This window comes from Styela clava, chromosome 2, assembly GCF_964204865.1.
Source record: "Styela clava chromosome 2, kaStyClav1.hap1.2, whole genome shotgun sequence".
Classification (NCBI taxonomy): domain Eukaryota; kingdom Metazoa; phylum Chordata; class Ascidiacea; order Stolidobranchia; family Styelidae; genus Styela; species Styela clava.
The window spans coordinates 9,544,542-9,552,372 of NC_135251.1; the positions used below are offsets into that span (position 1 = coordinate 9,544,542).

Genomic DNA, 7,831 nt, shown 5'->3' on the forward strand with positions numbered 1-7,831 from the left:
ACAATATGGAAAAATAGAAATTTAAATGTCTATTCCAGTACTTTTGTTTCTATTCCAGAAATTATTACAATTATATCAACTCAACATCATTACAATTATATCATCTCAACATGCATATGTCCATTCCATAACGATATTCGCTACCTCTCATTCCATACCGATAACTGACCCAAAAGGAGAGAAATCGAATATAAATATGCATCGAAAGTAACTCTCTCGTTTTTAATGCAATTTATGTCGTCATAACCAGATGTAGTGCTTGTCTGTTGCAGAAGAATGGAAGGAATTCAGATGAGATTCTGACGTAACAATCTCTAAGCCCTAATTAGGATTCGTTTTTGTGAATTACACCGAATCTCTACTGTGAATGAATTTGTGACGCACTGAATGCAGTCAAAACTAAATGCATTAATTTGTAATCTTCAGAAATCATGCACTGGAAATATTATCTAATTCGCTAGTTTTGGATAGAGCACATACCTCTCTTCAAGAATACCTCTTAGTTACTGATTGTAAGAACAGATCTGCGTATATCATTATATCAACAGAACGTTATATCGTTTCAACCTTAATCGTCGTTTGTCACTATATATTATTTCTTACAGTAGTTACAAGCCCGAATTTTACGGATTGTATTTATAAATGAGAAGACATTTATAAATAACATCCATATGAGGGAGATTGGAGAACTCATCGTAATTCTAATTAGCGTCCATTACATCGGGATAGAATAGGCTTTACATTTTTATTCCGGGGAAGAGGAAAGTCGATAAAACGGTTTAATCATATGGCGAACCACGGTCTCTAGTCCGGTTATGCATGGACTGGATGTTGGAAGAAGCTGTAACCGACTCGCGACTATGTGAGCCACACTACATCAGCGAGGAGAATAGCAATCCTCTCGAACAAACTTACCTCTCACGATATTCTAACCTGCGAACCCACGCAGGTTACAACGCCTAAAATCCAGAGGTGCGATTGCGAGCGTATTCCTAACGCTCAGAACGACGCGCTGCATTTATCTTCGTAAATTTCGGATCTTTTGTATAAATTCCACGTCACTATAATACAAAATGTGTGATTTGAGAAAAACACACCAGCCACGTTTTAAAATAATAAATTAGTAATTATGCAGTTAGGGTTGGAATTTGGGATTGATTTAAAAATTTGAATCTACACGCAATCTGCATTCCTAGTCCTCACTCTAACCCTAACCGGATAATGATTAACTTTTTTTTAGCGTTGGTGGAGGTGTTTTTTGTAGGAACTTTTTACAAAATATCCGAAATTTTTATGTTAAACACGGATTTGCAACAGGACAAAATTCCATGCTTCACCGCACGCTAGGCACCAGCTGCATTTTGCTTGTCTGCTGATAATATTTGACACGATCTTATCTTAATTCAACCCCAATTACTTATTATTCAGGGGCGCAAACCAGAAAGTTTAATAAGGTAAAACAGTTGAGCAATTATCGATATATCTTCACACAAGGAATAGTCGAGATCCTTATCGAATCTTCGAATTGATAAATATCTATAAAAACAGCAGCGTTTCGTAATCTATTCAAATAGAAAATTCGTCATTGCAAACCGCGATATGCGAAACTTTCTGATTGAATTCTGCATTTATTTTTGTCCTGCTCGTTTCGTGGCATTTTACAAAATTTAAGCTCGAAATAAATGATATTATCTTATTTACATTAAGTGAGTAAATATCTTTCAATTAAATGAGACATGACAAACAAACATACTTATCACAAACACAATCGGGCCCGTGAGAAATGTTAGCTCTCTCTCTCTTACGGGCCGCGTCGGGGATGTAGCTCATATGGTAGAGCGCGCGCTTAGCATGCGCGAGGTACCGGGATCGATGCCCGGCATCTCCATTCGCAACTTTTCACACGCGACACCATTTTGTCCATTCGTGTTGACAAGTGCTTCTCTCCGGTGCAAATTGTATTCTAATGCATTTCGTGCTGGAAATGTGTCGTATATAATGGGAGTCCTAACACATATATATGCGAATAAATACCATACGGAAAAGTTTTGTTTTGTTGAGATAATCATAGACGCTCACCGAAAAAATATACCCATTACTAAGATAATATTGATAATACTCCAGTTCGAAGTTTTTCGACTTACTTTGTCGCCCCATTTTGCGACTGGGTTTACCACAATGTCTAATTGTATTATGCTCTTTCTTAACTCGACAGTGCCAAAATACCATAAATCAGTTATAGAAATCTAGCCAACATTCAAAAAGTAAAACATTTGTTTGCCGATGTGATGACTGCCTGCTTAGCTCGTGAATTTTATCTCGCTTTTTAAAGAGAAAATTTATAAAGGAAGATTTAGGAGGCAATCCTGTGGCTTACGTAAAACACATTCTAGAGTTAACGAAGGAAAAGAGAAACCGACTCATAATAAGGTTAATAAAATTTTGCCTAAAGCATGGTTTGGCACGGAGGTGATATAAAACTGATAGAAGAGTTTATATATACTACTGAAGCTCGGGGAGAATTATAAGTTTGGAAATTATTGTGTTTTTGATTGATTGCCTGCGCAATTTTGGGCTATGTCAGGCTGCGACATTAATTTTCGTATTCTGGCGGAATTAATAGTTATATAGTCAAGGCTGGGTCTTGAGTAACTAACGAATACCTCTCGCCATGTCTTTGAACTCACAAAACAATGAACAATAGACGGCCGAAAGCCCCTTTGCCCAGCTTGGGCCGCATACAGCTAACAATTCTCCATTAAATTATATATATATATAAAATGAAGGGTAAATCAAGAAATTGCTCTTACGCAGAATGACGTTTTCTTTGATATAGTCATTTGTCATTCCACAACGCGTCATATTAAATTTGAAAGCGGCATATACAATAGCAGTAAAGTGGATTAGGTGTACTTGAAAATACGTAGGTGGAATGAATACGTTGAAATGTACTATTGAGATGATCGAGCAATATTCAAGTGTAAAAATAAATTGCCCCTAAATTATATACACATACTACATTAAATGTATACTTATGAATAATTATTTCTGCCAGAAACAAAGAATTTAATTTGAAATTTAGGTTTTTCCTTATCTCATGCTTTGTAAGGACGAAGGAGTTGAACAAACCGAGACATGAGTGAAAAGTCCAGGAAAATCACAGATAATATTCTTACAGGACAAGCTAATACATTTATATTACATGACCCTGTGACCTTTCCAACAAAATCACTCGAATTAAGTTACAAAGTATAATTGATTTCATTTTGTAATCGATATGTTCGACATAACATCTAATGTTAGTTGCTGACTCGTAGTAAATTCCCAATGAGACCCATTAAACTTATGCTATCGTTTATGACTTGCATATGAACCGTACAAACAGTCAGAGTTCACTGCGTTACGTCATAGTCGTACACTATGCCGGGGGAGGGCCAACGCTTGTTAACTTGTTTAAGCAAAATCTCTTGTTAACTTGTTTGAGCAAAATCTCCTCAGACCAACCGATGGTAAATTAGGTTGCGGCTACGTGCTGAAGTATAGTGCCTTTGTACGTAAATGTTCGGTGGCATGGTAAAGTCTGTCGAAAAAGATTAGCTGTTTATATGAATAATATGCAAAAAAAAAAATATGCGCCGAAGTCATGTAAAAACCTCTACAACCAGTCCCTGAAACTGCTCGGAGATATTAGTATAACATAATTTTGGCGTTAATAAACATGAGCGCAATTCGTTACACAATGATATAGATAAGGAAAGTTCAATAGCTAAGAAAAATTCGTCTTGTATTAAGTCATCTTGCATTTACTTTCAGTGTATTTTAGATACAACTCTCTCGGGAGTTTACGTATTGTTTTTATTCGAAGAATGTATTACAACAACCTATTTATGTTCACATGTGTAATGCAATACGAGAATAGCTAGAGTACAGCTATGTACTCATAACAACTGTTGAAGGTACCGAAGACGGGCGCTTTTAAATGCAAATGCTTTATATGTTGATAATCACCCTTCTTCAATGCTTCATTAGCACTTCACAAGCATTTAGATTTTAGATCAATGATTCTAAGCCAATGGGCCATGGCACACTGCTGGACCGAGACTTTTCAAGCTGGGTGACAAATCTATTATAAATTACTAAAATTATTGATTGATAAATTAAGTAATTTTGATTGTAATAGCATTGAATGATGATGCTGTTGAGTGGTAATTCACATTCAAGTAGTGGTGAGCTGTAGCCGGAACGCAGCGGAACGGCGTTCCGGTTGTTGGACATTTTATTGCATTTGCGTTCCTGTTGTTGAAATAAAATTATGGTACAAAAAGTCTAATTTCTCTGGTAATCTTAAGTATTAATTTATGTATTGTTACATCATGATTCATAATTCTTTTTACATCACATCACGCAAATAATTAGTACAGCAGTAGCGTGTGATAGATGTTTTCCCGACCATTGACCCCATGGAAATTCATTCTATACAATTCTACTAATAACATTTGTATTGAATTGGGGTGAGGCTGCAAAGTTGCATGACTCATACCGCATGCCGAAGCCGGAAAACTGGCTTCCAGGGTCAGAAGTAGAGATGTACCGATGTATCGGTATCGGGTATCGGTATCGGCAATATCGGCCATTTTTTCGGTATCGGCCATGTATCGGTATCGGTTAGATTAAGGCCGATATTTCCGATATATTTACCTTTTTGATATGATCCAGAATGTTTTAAAAGATAAGTTGGAATACTACTTTTCAATTTATTTTTTGTCTGGAGAGATCGTGAGCTATGAGCCATACATGTCCCTACCCCCGCGAGAGAATATGATTCACGTATTTTTAGCTATTTTCGCTGTCAAATTTTTATATTGACATTTTTGATATTACATAGTAATTATGAAGAAATATATCAACACGGCACATAACAAAAAGCAATTAGGCGCCCAGTTTTAAATCATACAGTAGAATTGGGGTCCTTATTTGCGGCACATGGACTTTTGGCACGGGTATAAATTCTGACTGTTTGTCGTCAAGTACGAGTGTCATTCAGTCCGACGACATCGATAAACTAAATTCCGACACAATTATCCCTCTACACAGATATTAATTTTGTTTAACAACACAATTTCTTTATAGATATATTGACATGACCGCCTAGCCCTAGAGGGCCTAGAGTCCTAGACTGTCTCAAAATATATGATGGCAATTGTATAATAATAGAAAATGGTGACCGTACATTTGAACCCATGCGTATATCCACGGGTTCAATTTATATGCGGGTGCTAAAAGCCTAAAACCCATGGGTTAGGGTTAGTATGGGTTTAACTATCCGTGAAATAAAAAAAATTCCATAGGTGCAATAGCATACAGGTGCAGGTTCAGGATAGATATATTGACATGACCGCCTAGCCCTAGAGGGCCTAGAGTCCTAGACTGTCTCAAAATATATGATGGCAATTGTATAATAATAGAAAATGGTGACCGTACATTTGAACCCATGCGTATATCCACGGGTTCAATTTATATGCGGGTGCTAAAAGCCTAAAACCCATGGGTTAGGGTTAGTATGGGTTTAACTATCCGTGAAATAAAAAAAATTCCATAGGTGCAATAGCATACAGGTGCAATTGTCATGGGTTCAAATGTACGTGGGTTCAAATGTAATGGAACCATATAAAATAGTAAAGTAAAAAAACATCCCCGACGGTTATAGGTAGGCCTTCTTTTGGTCGGTGCTGATTGATATTCTTTCATGTTGGCTTTGACTTATTGCGTCGACGATTACGATTAGCCACGTAATAAAATATTTGTAAAATGCTTTTAGTTTGAACGTAGGACGGCGGCGCTAGAATGTGTGGGTGATATTCGATATTCTTTTGAACACGAATAACGATATTCGAATGTCGCGATATTAACATTAAATTAAAATTAAACATCCCGGCTTATGAGTTTTCTAATTGAACACCGAGATTACTAGCGTTACTGTACATCTTAATTAGTTAAAGCATATATTAACAACGCTCATAGACTATTGTTTTAACCCGTCTGCCCTACACAGCACACCCAATTAGGTAATAATTACATAGTATCGGTATAGGAATATCGGTAACATCGGCATTCTTGTAGTATCGACGTATCGGTATCGGCGTTTTTAGCTGGTATCGGATCGGTATCGGTATCGGCGACAAAAGTGGTATCGCTACATCTCTAGTATGTATGCGTAAATTTCCATCGTAATTTATTGCACTCTCTGTGTCATCAGAAAGTGATAACTAGTGTGTAGAAAGCCCCTTTCTTCTATTCTCTCATTTCTCGGCTCTTCTGTCTCGTTACAGAAAAGAATCATCCGCGATAACTTTCCCCGAAGAAAAACAATTTAGTTCATACTGCAGTCTATTTCGTCTCATATTATGGATTTTCCGGGATTCAGAAAGAATTTTGCGACTTTAGAACTTGCAGATTATATGCGAACTGAGTTGAATCTGGACGATACTACTGTGCAGCGCTTCATAGGTAAGTTTTTGTACCTTTAGACAACTAATTACTGAATTAGCAAGTTGGAACGAAAATTATCGAGGGTCAATATTAGGCGAGAGTGTTCATTTCGCATGTTATATGCCTGTGCTTTATCTATATTAGGAATAATCCACAAAGCCTCTGTATCACGTCGATGATAAATACGGGTGTTGGCAAAATGATGTAATCTGCCGAAGCACGATTCTGTATCGCAGTACGCATTCTAAGAGCAGTACCGGTCAGGGTTGCCATATTGGCTTTTTTGACGCCAAATTTGCCATTTTTGACTTTTTTCAAACGCGTTTGGCGTCAGAATTTCCGTTTGGCTTTTTGGCGTTTTTTTTGGCTTTTTTCAAGTCCATTCTAGTGTCTATTATTAAAATCATACGAAATACAATATTTAGTGTTCAAAAACTGAACAATAGCCTATTACCTGTACTTAGCTACTTAACATCAGGCTTTCCTGGAGCATCTGTTTCCAAAAAGTAATTGTATAACTCAATTTTCATTATGCCTGATATGGTTTATGTGAGCTCTAGTTTAATTCGGCAATTGTAGTAATCAAAATTTAGTCTCACGCACGATGTGATCAACTGCGCTAAAATTACTGAATTAGATATCAGTGATCCACCTGTGAGCGGCACGGGGTTAGATAATTTTTTAATGAAATTGATGATTTATAAATTTAAAAAGTGAAATTTTTTCTATAGTAAGATACAATATAAGGAGAATTTTTTAAGGTATATTACAAGTTTAAGTAGAAACATGTAGGTATATTACAGGGATGGCGAACCACTGACCCGCGGGTCACAAAGTGACCCACTGCGTTTTATTTGTAACCCGCCAGGCGAAGGCACGAATAAAATTTAAAAAAATGCTAACATATCAGTGATAAAAATTGATAAAACCGGCCTTAAATTAATCTAACAATAACTAAATTATTATAATATACCGTCAGTTGGACAGTCAGGAAGGGCTGCGATCGCTCATGTTCAAAATGTTGATTATCGGGCCGGTATGGTAATTTTCAAAACCCCTAATCTTGTACGCATGTATGCACCGCTATGTACCGTTATTCAGCTATTGTGCCTGACATCGTTTATGACATAACAATTCAATTGATCTGTTCATTTCTCACAACGCCTGTCTTTTTTGGAAGTGCATCTGCAGACTGTTTTAGGGGTTATACGAGAACTAGATGCTACTTTGCATTTTATTAGTTTCTCGTCTACAATGCCGTTGTGAAAACAAAAACTTTCAGACTTGAAATAAAAATCTAGAAATCTGATATAACAATGGGGCAGTGTAAAAGTGGCTTAAT

General features: G+C 36.6%; 1 non-coding gene across 1 annotated transcript; it reads left to right on the top strand.

The window, feature by feature from the left end:
- The first annotated feature begins 1,815 nt into the window (after positions 1 to 1,815).
- Trnaa-agc (transfer RNA alanine (anticodon AGC)) lies at positions 1,816 to 1,888 on the top strand. Its single transcript has one exon. It is a non-coding gene; the product is annotated as a tRNA-Ala (tRNA).
- The last annotated feature ends 5,943 nt before the right edge of the window (positions 1,889 to 7,831 follow it).